We start from the raw sequence: 12337 nt of genomic DNA, 5'->3' as shown, positions 1-12337 counted from the left end.
TAATGGTTCTGATCCTATCACCAGGGTTGTTTCCAGATAATAGCATTGGGTTATTGTCTTTCGGTCCCCTGGGAGGTGTGCTGTGGAATGCTGCAGGGTACCAGCTTGTCCCCCATGCTGTTTAATATCTATACAAAGTCCTTGGGAGCAGTCATCAGTAGATTTGGGGTGAGGTGTCAGCAGTACATGGATAACACTCAGCTCTGTTTCTCTGTAATGTCTGAATTGGGAGAGGCCATGTAAGCCCTGGATCAGTGCCTGGACTTGGTGGTGGGCTAGATGAGGGCCAGTAAACAGAGTCTAAAACCTTGCAAGATGGAGGTGCTGTGGGTTGGTGGTTCCCAAGTTCAGATAATTGGTCAATTACCAGCTTTGGATGGGGTTGTATTGCCTCTGAAAGAGCAGGTTCCTAGATCCACCTTTGTCACTATTTTTATTATTATTTATATCCTGCCCTTCCTCCCAGCAGGAGCCCAGGGCAGCACTAGAGGCCCAGGTGACCTCCATGACTAGGAGTGCCTTTTACCAGCTTTGGATGGTTAGGTAGCTGTGGCTGTTTCTGGACTGGGATAGCCTGACCACTGTTGTCCATGCACTTGTAACCTCCAGGCTGGATTACTGTAATGTGCTCTATGTGGGGCTGCCCTTGAGACTGATTTGGAAGCTGCAGCTGGTGCAAAATGTGGTGGCATGACTGCTCACTGGGGCAGAGTATCACCAACATGTCCCTCCGCTGCTGAAAGAATTGCACTGGCTGCAAATTAGCTACCAGGGCAAGTTCAAGGTTCACGTTTTGGTGTACAAAGCCCTACGCAGCTGGGGATCAAGATACCTGAAAGATTGTTTAAGCTCTTATATACTCAGTCGATCACTGTGTTCTGCAGGTGAGGGCCTCCTAAGATACCATCTTATCAGAAGATCTGTTTCACACGACATAGGAAGCGGACTTTCAGTGTTGTGGCACCAACACTTTGGAATTCCATCCTTTTAAATATTAGACAGGAGCCATCTCTGTTATCTTTTCAGCACCTACTGAAAACCTTCCTCTTTCAATTAGCTTCTTAAGTAGAGACCTTATCTCAGTCTATGTCTGTGTTGGAATTGCTTTTTAAGATGTTTTTGAAGCTGTTTTTTAAAAATGTTTTGTTTTAATATGCTTTAGTCTTTTTTTAAAATATTAGACTGCTTTTAGTGTTTTTGTTTGCCACCCTGGGCTCCTTCTGGGAGGAAGGGCGGAATATAATTTTAAATTTAAATAATAATAACAATAATAAATACTTTACCTTTTCTCTCATTTTTTGTGAGTAAAACCAAATATGAAATACTTGTTCTTTAAACATAAAGTTAATATTAGTGAACAGTACTTGCACAACATTGAGAACTATCATGAATTTTCTGGATCTCCTTTTAAGTCTTATAGTAAGTAAAAAAATATAAAAATGTTTAGACATTGGAAGCAGCCTGAACTGATATAAAGCATATGTCTCAAAATAATGTTGAAAATATGCAATGCAAAAAAAAAATGCATTCTTCAGGTTGTTTTTTTAGGCATAACAGCCACTGAGAAGGCCCTCTCTCACATAATCACCAGTGCGTCTCTGACTGGGTGGTGGGATTGAGAGAAGGGCCTCCCAGGCAGATCTCATAGAACAGGTAGGCTTGTATGGGAGATTACAGTCTTTCAGATTGCCTAGACCCAAGCCATTATTTCAGTTGCTAGATGATATATTAAATAAAAATTACCTGTACAGGTGAAACTTATATCCTGGACTTACTGTAGATGAATAGACTGCCATAAACTGTATGAAAGGCGTCCCTTTCCCTCTGCAAAGGTGGGGGACCTATTAAGTTGGTCTGCTCCCGGAGACTAATGGATCCTTTGGGTTTTCAGAAGGCTCTGGGAGATTTTCTGGCTGATAAGACTAGTGCTCCTGTCGAGGCCCTGGTCGAACTGTGGAATACGGAAATGACCCGGGCTGTTGACACGATCGCTCCTGCACGCCCCCTTCGATGTAGAGCTCATACAGCTCCGTGGTATACCCCGGAGCTGAGAGTGATGAAACAAGAGAGGAGGAGGCTTGAGTGTAGGTGGAGGCGAACTCCTGACAGATGCAATTATGCTTTGGTAAGTGCCTCCACTAAGTTGCACATAGAAGCGGTAAGGGCAGCAAAAAAGTGTTATTTTGCTGCCACTATTAGATCATCTTTATGCCGCCCAGCGGAGCTTTTTAAGGTAGTACGTGGGCTTTTACACTCTGGTCCTCAGGATACTACAGAGTCATCTGAAGCCCGCTGCAACGAGTTTGCGGGGCACTTCCAAAATAAAATCGCATGCATCCGTAGGGACCTCGACTCTAATGTTAGGACAGTTGAATCCATTGAGGTACCTAGATCACGGTCTTGTCCTCGGTTGTTGGATGAGTTTCAGTTGGTGCAGCTTGAGGAAGTTGACAAGATGCTTGGACTGGTGCGTGCAACCACGTCGGTACTCGACCCTTGCCCTTCTTGGCTAGTTAAAGCTAGCCGGGCTGGAACTGCTGGCTGGGCCAAGGAAGTGATCAATGCCTCCTTGAGTGAGGGAGTTGTCCCTCGTTGTCTCAAGGAGGCTGTAGTGAGACCTCTCTTGAAGAGGTCGTCCTTGGACCCAGATAATTTGAACAACTATCGACCGGTAGCAAATGTTCCATTTCTGGGCAAGGTCTTGGAACGGGTGGTTGCCAGCCAGCTCCAGGCGCTCTTGGATGAAACCAATTATCTAGATCCGTTTCAATCCGGTTTTAGGCCCGGTTTTGGCACAGAAACAGCCTTGGTCGCCCTGTACGATTTGTACTCCTTGGTCGCCCTGTACTCCTTTGTCGGGAGAGGGACAGGGGGAGTGTAACTCTGTTGATTCTCCTTGATCTCTCAGCTGCTTTTGATACCATCGACCATGGTATCCTTCTGGAGAGACTCGCGGAGTTGGGAGTTGGGGGTACTGCTTGGCAGTGGCTCCGCTCCTACTTGGCGGATCGTCTCCAGAAGGTAGTGCTTGGGGAACATTGCTCGATACCCTGGACTCTCCATTGTGGAGTCCCTCAGGGATTGGTTCTGTCCCCCATGCTTTTCAACATCTACATGAAGCCTCTGGGTGCGGTCATCCGGAGTTTTGGAGTGCGTTGCCATCAGTATGCTGATGACACGCAACTCTATTATTCCTTTTCATCTGCTTCAGGTGAGGATGTTGATGTGCTGAACCGTTGCCTGGCCGCGATAATGGACTGGATGGGAGCTAATAAACTGAAACTCAATCCAGACAAGACTGAGATGCTGTTGGTGAGTGCCTTTTCCGCTCAGATGGTGGATGTTCATCCTGTTCTGGATGGGGTTACACTCCCCCTGAAGGAACAGGTTCGTAGTCTGGGGGTTCTTTTCGACACTTCTTTGTCACTCGAGGCTCAGGTAGCCTTGGTGGCTCGGAATGCGTTTTACCATCTTCGTTTGGTAGCCCAACTACGCCCCTATCTTGGCGGTGATGACCTCGCCTCAGTTATTCATGCTCTAGTGACCTCTAGATTGGATTACTGTAATGCACTCTACGTGGGGCTGCCCTTGAAGATGGTTCAGAAGCTGCAGCTAGTGCAAAACGCAGCAGCCAGACTACTGACGAGGACCAAGCGGTCCTCACATATTACACCTGTTCTGGCCCATTTGCACTGGTTGCTGATTTGTTTCCGGGCCAGATTCAAGGTGCTGGTATTGACCTATAAAGCCTTACACGGTGTGGGCCCACAATATCTGATGGAACGCCTCTCCCGCTATGAACCTACTCGTACACTTCGTTCGACATCTAAGGCCCTCCTCTGAGTACCGTCTCACCGAGAGGCTCGGAGGGTAATGACAAGATCTAGGGCCTTTTCGGTGGTGGCCCCCGAATTGTGGAACAGTCTCCCCGAGGAGGTACGCCTGGCGCCTATGCTGCTATCCTTTCGGCGCCAGGCTAAAACCTTCCTATTCTCCCAGGCATTTTAATATATTTCTATGTATTTTACTGTTTTAATGTTTTAGCTATGCTAATATCATTTAGTGTTATTATGAATTTGTATTTCTATCTGTGATTTTGTTCATTTATTGTATTATTGTATGTTGTACACCGCCCAGGGAGCCATTGGCTATGGGCGGTTTATAAATGAAATTAAATAAATAAATAAAAAATAAGTTGTTTAGTAATGTAGTTGTATTAGAAATGTTAAGTTTATTTTCATGTGGCTTTGTGAACACTGTTATTTTTAATGCTTTTCATTGATTTTCAATCCTTCTTGCCCTAAATCAAACCCAAGACACTTAAAAATTTGTTTAAAAGAAAGTAGTAGCATTTGGTTTGTAGGAAGATTTAGGGAGGGGACCCAGTCACGCATCTTGCCCAGGGCCAGCTCTCAGCAGCCCTGACTATAAAACTATATATTTTGGCCCTGAGGCAGCTATAAAGGTAACTGTTGCCACAATCTTCTTAAGGAAAAAGTCTGAAGCAAGAAGTTGCTGGAATGTGTATCAGGCACTTACGCCACCTCATGGACTTCAGATGTAACCAGTTTTCTGTGGGAGCAGCCAAACAAAGAACATGATTTATCCATGTGATTAGGTCAGTGTGCATGGTTAAATATCACAATAGCAACATCTGCCCAGTAGATGGTGTGTCACTAAAGCAGCCTTTCCCAACCAGTGTGCCTCCAGATGTTGTTGGACCACAATTCCCATCTTTCCTGACCATTGGCAATGCTGGCTGAGGCTGATGGGAGTTGTGGTCCAACAACATCTGGAGGCACACTGGTTGGGAAAGGCTGCACTAAAGTGTGGCATATAATCACACAATCTTCAGTAGCCACTTGATCAGAAAATAAAAAGGCTTTCCTGGAACAGTGTAAGAGTAACCACTGAGACTATGGCAACCAACAGAGTAATACAACTCAGGGGAAGCTGGCATAAGTGCTGCCGGTGCCAGAGAAGCCGGTGTAAAGTTCCACTGCATTCAGTTGTTGTTCAGGAGCCTCTGGGTTGGCTGAACGGCAGCTCAGCTGGGAGCTGCACGCAGGGACTAGAAAGTAAAAGCCTTTTGACACAAATACCCCTACTGGGGAGTAAGCCCTCTCCATTGACTTCTATTGTATTTATTTTATTAGACTGATCTTTGTCCCAGTGTAACTTTTTGCCTGAATTGGGACCTTCAGGAGCTCTCAGAACATGAGTTGGATGTGGCCTAAGTCCCCTAACCTCAGCCCCTCCCCTGACACACCCAGGGAATGCCCCTTTTTCAGGACTTATGCTGGCTTACACCAGTTTCACTTACACGAGTCTCAGCTATCTGGCTGAGCCAGGCTGGGCCAGCTCAGCTGGAAATCCGCTGCATCCATCTCCCCTTAGCCAGTGTAAATGCAAATTGGATTGCGCCCCAAGCCATTTATCTAACATTTAAACGATGCCTGTGTCTACTGTACATTTTTCAGCAGGAAAGTATGGAAAAAACATAAAAATGCTGATAGAATATCAAAATGTAATGTTTTAATAAAGAACTTATGTTCAGGTGACGTGATGACAAAAGGATAGCTCTCACTATATCCTTTGTAGGAAATTGCACCTAAGTTTCCTTATTTTCTCCTCCCTTCCAATCTGTGGTCCTTTTGTGTCATGGTTTTTTAGTTTGTAAGTCTAAGGGCAGGGGCTGTCTCTTGTAAGTGGAGGTACCACTTGGAGAAAAAGAAAAAAATCAGCCCCACAAACTCAACCCCACCTGCCAAGCCAGTCCCCGGCCTGACATTTAAGGATGAATCTTCCAGTGAGGATCTCCTGATGACTGGACACCTAGTAAGTAGATAGTCCACACACATGATGGGCCCAGCACTGAAGACCCTCGTACACTGGGTATGACTTACCCAGTCTGGAAGGCCCCTAAGAGTGTGTTTCTGACCCATCTCCAGCAAAGGAGCCCCAATTGAGTCAGGGGTGAAAGTAGAGATGTGAAGGCCCAGAAAAAAAATCAGGAAAAATTGGTGGGGGCCCCTCATAACTGAATTACCCCCCAGCTCTTGAAAGCACTGATACCAGAGTTTCAAGCCCAAGCAGTTAATTGATGAGGGAACACTCACAAGAGAGCCCTATGTTACCACATGACTGTAAAGGGCTTGTTGAGAGTAATGCCCTCCTCAGGAGAAAGGGCTCTTAGAGCAGACTTAAGCATCTGCAGCTGGTGTTGGGTGTGGTCTGAAAGGTCAGGCTATATCAGCCTCCAGTTGGGGTTTGCTGGTTACTGGAACAATGTGTGCATTTCAGTTCTTATTTGTGTGATCTGCTTTCTGATCTTTCTAGCTGCTGACCTCTGCCCATGGCTTTGCTCTCTTGTGCTTGACCTCAACTTCACCTTGATTGCTTTTGGACTCCCCTTGCTGCTGTTTGGTGGTGGTGTAGTTTTAGGGAATGAAACCAAGCCTAGCTGGAGTAGGACACCATCCTACCTTCTGACCTGGCTGAAGTGAGTTAGCAGGGTTTTTTGACAGTGGTGAGTCATCCATCACTGTCTCCTCTATAAACCACAAGTGAACATCTGCTGTCTTCTTAGAGGTTTGTGACAAGTTCATTAAGGTAGTAATTATGCAACATTAAATCTCTGAACTATAATTTCCTGAAAGACTGCAAAGATAGTATCTGTAATAAGTGACAATGTTAATAAAATAAATATATGCATTTCTCCTGTAGGCACAGGTCAATGAAACAGTGCAAACTAATGCTTTTAGAGTACCAAAGACTTAACGATTAATCTGTTTGATTAACTATTCCACCCCCCATGGATTTTACAATACTTTTTCTTCATATTCTTTAAGAAAAATGCCAGATAATAATGCAGTAACACACTTTATTGTTTTTAAATTATGTGTAGTAGTTGCATTAAAAGGGGAGGATATATGATCGATATTGTTAAAAGGCAAATTGTTGATATATTTGCTGTTTAACTTCAGTTAAGAGCTTTTGTAGCATTGTGGCTCTCTCTAGTGGCCAAAAAAAGGAGACAAGTTTAAACAGTTCTCTACAATGATGGAAGATTCAGCCAAGAGAACACAAAAGTATATATTAAGGAATGCCTGACAATATGAAGCTCAAACATTTGGGTTTCATTGAAAAATATAGAATGCTTGACACTGAGCTTATTTTTATATGGCACCGATGATAGATAGTGTTTTGACTTTTGTATACTGCACATACACTGAATACACAAGAATTCTGCCCACATGTCATAAGAACATAAGAAGAGCCTGCTGGATCAGGCCAGTGGCCCATCTAGTCCAGCATCCTGTTCTCACAGTGGCCAACCAGGTGCCCGGGGGAAGCCCGCAAGCAGGACCCGAGTGCAAGAACACTCTCCCCTCCTGAGGCTTCTGGCAACTGGTTTTCAGAAGCATGCTGCCTCTGACTAGGGTGGCACAGCACAGCCATCACAGCTAGTAGCCATTGATAGCCCTGTCCTCCATGAATTTGTCTAATCTTCTTTTAAAGCCGTCCAAGCTGGTGGCCATTACTGCATCTTGTGGGAGCAAATTCCATAGTTAAACTATGCGCTGAGTAAAGAAGTACTTCCTTTTGTCTGTCCTGAATCTTCCAACATTCAGCTTCTTTGAATGTCCACGAGTTCTAGTATTATGAGAGAGGGAGAAGAACTTTTCTCTATCCACTTTCTCAATGCCATGCATAATTTTATACACTTCTATCATGTCTCCTCTGACCCGCCTTTTCTCTAAACTAAAAAGCCCCAAATGCTGCAACCTTTCCTCGTAAGGGAGTCGCTCCATCCCCTTGATCATTCTGGTTGCCCTCTTCTGAACCTTTTCCAACTCTATAATATCCTTTTTGAGATGAGGTGACCAGAACTGTACACAGTATTCCAAATGCGGCCGCACCATAGATTTATACAATGGCATTATGATATCAGCTGTTTTATTTTCAATACCTTTCCTAATTATCGCTAGCATGGAATTTGCCTTTTTCACAGCTGCCGCACACTGGGTCGACATTTTCATCGTGCTGTCCACTACAACCCCGAGGTCTCTCTCCTGGTCGGTCACCGCCAGTTCAGACCCCATGAGCGTATATGTGAAATTAAGATTTTTTGCTCCAATATGCATAATTTTACACTTGTTTATATTGAATTGCAGTTGCCATTTTTCTGCCCATTCACTCAGTTTGGAGAGGTCTTTTTGGAGCTCTTCGCAATCCCTTTTTGTTTTAACAACCCTGAACAATTTAGTGTCATCAGCAAACTTGGCCACTTCACTGCTCACTCCTAATTCTAGGTCATTAATGAACAAGTTGAAAAGTACAGGTCCCAATACCGATCCTTGAGGGACTCCACTTTCTACAGCCCTCCATTGGGAGAACTGTCCGTTTATTCCTACTCTCTGCTTTCTGCTTCTTAACCAATTTCTTATCCACAAGAGGACCTCTCCTCTTATTCCATGACTCCTAAGCTTCCTCAGAAGCCTTTGGTGAGGTACCTTGTCAAACGCTTTTTGAAAGTCTAAGTACACTATGTCCACTGGATCACCTCTATCTATATGCTTGTTGACACTCTCAAAGAATTCTAATAGGTTACTGAGACAGGACTTTCCCTTGCAGAAGCCATGCTGGCTCTGCTTCAGCAAGGCTTGTTCTTCTATGTGCTTAGTTAATCTAGCTTTAATCATACTTTCTACCAGTTTTCCAGGGACAGAAGTTAAGCTAACTGGCCTGTAATTTCCGGAATCCCCTCTGGATCCCTTTTTGAAGATTGGCGTTACATTTGCCACTTTCCAGTCCTCAGGCACGGAGGAGGACCCGAGGGACAAGTTACATATTTTAGTTAGCAGATCAGCAATTTCACCTTTGAGTTCTTTGAGAACTCTTGGGTGGATGCCATCCGGGCCCGGTGATTTGTCAGTTTTTATATTGTCCATTAAGCTTAGAACTTCCTCTCTCGTTACCACTATTTGTCTCAGTTGCTCAGAATCCCTTCCTGCAAATGTTAGTTCAGGTTCAGGGATCTGCCCTATATCTTCCACTGTGAAGACAGATGCAAAGAATTCATTTAGCTTCTCTGCAATCTCCTTATCGTTCTTTAGTACACCTTTGACTCCCTTATCATCCAAGGGTCCAATTGTCTCCCTAGATGGTCTCCTGCTTTGAATGTATTTATAGAATTTTTTGTTGTTGGTTTTTATGTTCTTAGCAATGTGCTCCTCAAATTCTTTTTTAGCATCCCTTATTGTCTTCTTGCATTTCTTTTGCCAGAGTTTGTGTTCTTTTTTATTTTCTTCATTTGGACAAGACTTCCATTTTTTGAAGGAAGACTTTTTGCCTCTAAGAGCTTCCTTGACTTTGCTCGTTAACCATGCTGGCATCTTCTTGGCCCTGGCGGTACCTTTTCTGGTCTGCGGTATGCACTCCAGTTGAGCTTCTAATATAGTGTTTTTAAACAACTTCCAAGCATTTTCGAGTGATGTGACCCTCTGGACTTTGTTTTTCAGCTTTCTTTTTACCAATCCCCTCATTTTTGTGAAGTTTCCTCTTTTGAAGTCAAATGTGACTGTGTTGGATTTTCTTGGCAATTGGCCAGTTACATGTATATTTAATTTAATAGCACTGTGGTCACTGCTCCCAATCGGTTCAACAACACTTACATCTCGCACCAGGTCCCGGTCCCCACTGAGGATTAAGTCCAGGGTTGCCGTCCCTCTGGTCGCTTCCATGACCAACTGGTCTAGGGAATAGTCATTTAGAATATCTAGAAACTTTGCTTCTTTGTCATGACTGGAACACATATGCAGCCAGTCTATGTCCGGGTAGTTGAAGTCACCCATTACTACCACATTTCCTAGTTTGGATGCTTCCTCAATTTCATATCTCATCTCAAGGTCTCCCTGAGCATTTTGATCAGGGGGACGATACATCGTTCCCAGTATTAAGTCCCTCCTGGGGCATGGTATCACCACCCACAATGATTCTGTGGAGGAGTCTGCCTCTTTTGGGGTTTCGAGCTTGCTGGATTCAATGTCTTCTTTCACGTATAGAGCGACTCCGCCACCAATACGTCCTTCCCTGTCCTTCCGATATAGTTTATATCCAGGGATAACCGTATCCCACTGGTTTTCTCCATTCCACCAGGTCTCCGTTATGCTCACTATATCAATGCTCTCCTCTAAGACCAAGCACTCCAGTTCTCCCATCTTGGTTCGCAGGCTCCTAGCATTAGCGTACAGGCACTTGTAAGCAGTGTCTCTCTTCAAGTGTCTTTGGCACTTGTGGTTAGGCCTGTGGTAATTTTGCTCTTCTGAATTTATATCCTGTGCCCCTGCTCTCACAATGCCTACTTCTAGGCCTACCCCTTTTAAAATTTCATCATTTCTTTGGTTTTTATCCCAGGGGGGAGGTTTATTCCGAACCGGACCTTTCTCAGCTCTTGTCGGGTTTCCCCCCTCAGTCAGTTTAAAAGCTGCTCTGCCACCTTTTTAATTTTAAGTGCCAGCAGTCTGGTTCCATTCTGGTTCAAGTGGAGCCCGTCCCTTTTGTACAGGCCCGGCTTGTCCCAAAATGTTCCCCAGTGCCTAACAAATCCAAACCCTTCCACCCGACACCATCGTCTCATCCACGCATTGAGACTGCGAAGCTGGGCCTGTCTGGCTGGTCCTGCGCGTGGAACCGGTAGCATTTCAGAGAAAGCCACCTTGGAGGTCCTGGCTTTCAGCATCCTACCTAGCAACCTAAATTTTGCTTCCAGGACCTCACGGCTGCATTTCCCCATGTCGTTGGTGCCAACGTGCACCACGACCACTGACTCCTTCCCAGCACTGTCTACCAAACTATCTAAACGATGGGCGATATCCGCAACCTTCGCACCAGGCAGGCAAAACACCTTGCGGTCTACACGCCCATCACACACCCCACTGTCTATGTTCCTAATGATTGAATCACCCACTACAAGGATCCCTCCAGCCCCTGGAGATATATCCTCGGCACGAGAGGATAGCTGCTCATCCCCCAAGGAATGGGTCCCTTCTAAGGGATCGTTTCCCTCTTCCTCAGCTGGATGCTCTCCTTCCCCGAGACCATCGTTGTCCATGATAACAGGAGAGCTATCATCGTTGGAGTGGGACACAGCTATAACGTCCCTGAAGGCCTCCTCCACACACCTCTCTGCCTCTCTCAGCTTTTCCAGGTCCACCACCTTGGCCTCAAAGAAATGAAGTCGTTCCCGGAGAGCCAGGAGCTCATTGCACCGAGAGCACACCCACGACTTCTGTCCAACAGGCAGATAGTCGTACATGCTGCACGCGGTGCAAAACACTGGAAAGCCCCCACACCCCTGCTGGCTTCTTACCTGCATAGTTTTGTTTAAGGTTTATTACGTCAATGGGTTGGAGACTGCGGTTTAGTTGAGGTCAGGGAACAGACGGGCAGAGTGGGGGGCCCTGGCCTCCTTGCCCTGCTGCCGAACTCGCTTTGACGCTTTGTCAGCTGGGGCTCCCTCTAGCTCATGGATGTCCATCCCTGGATCTATTCTCACTCATGTGCACTGTACTTAATGTATACTGATGACTCTGCATTTAGAGTCCTGTTTCTTTATTTTATTAAATTGTATCCTGCCCTTCCTATGAAAGAAGCCCAGGGTAGCAAACAGCAAAAAGTTAAAACACAACAATTTAAATAAAATAAGAACATATTTAAAAACAATTAAAAAATCATTTAAAAGCAAGAACCTACCTTCACCGTTATTAATTTCACAGTTGCCATGGTTAGTATCTATTTGCCATCAAATGCCTGGGTAAAGAGGAATGTCTGTAAATTTCTCCTGAAAAACAGTAAAGAGGAAGACAGGGAGGACATTCCACAAATTGAGAACTACTACTGAAAAGGTCCTGCCATGGGTTGATGCCAACCAGGCACCAGTTAGGGATCTTCCTTTTTGTCAGGCCTGATAACTTACTATCCTTAGCCCAGTTTTTTGAGGGTATGGTCTATCAGAGCTGCATGAGTTTGACTTAGGGTTGCCAAGTCAGAAGCATCCCAAATCCTGAGATTTCAGGGACAGGCCCTGCTGATGTCACATTAAGCATCAGTCACAGTTGCTTGGAGCATACCACTCAAACAAAAGCATTTCTCTGACTGGAAATTAAGATAGAAATCTTAACTCAAAGAGGGTGCTCCCAGGTCCAGCTGAAGTGATGGGATAATTCCTTCTCATGTACTTAGGGAGTCTGGGTAGGGAACATTTAATGTAGCCTATTTGTGTCTGGCAAGAAGGGTTTAAGTGCCCATAGACCAGGCCAGTCACCAGAAGGCC

At 45.1% G+C, this 12337-nt stretch overlaps 1 protein-coding gene across 1 annotated transcript in view; it reads left to right on the top strand.

Moving 5' to 3' along the window:
• PLD5 (phospholipase D family member 5) overlaps positions 1-12337 on the top strand; it is a 182077-nt gene that overhangs the window by 31165 nt on the left and 138575 nt on the right. The window lies entirely within an intron of this gene.

Source organism: Rhineura floridana, chromosome 4 (genome assembly GCF_030035675.1).
Source record: "Rhineura floridana isolate rRhiFlo1 chromosome 4, rRhiFlo1.hap2, whole genome shotgun sequence".
NCBI classification, from domain to species: Eukaryota; Metazoa; Chordata; class Lepidosauria; order Squamata; family Rhineuridae; genus Rhineura; species Rhineura floridana.
This window is presented reverse-complemented; position numbering and strand designations above follow the sequence as displayed.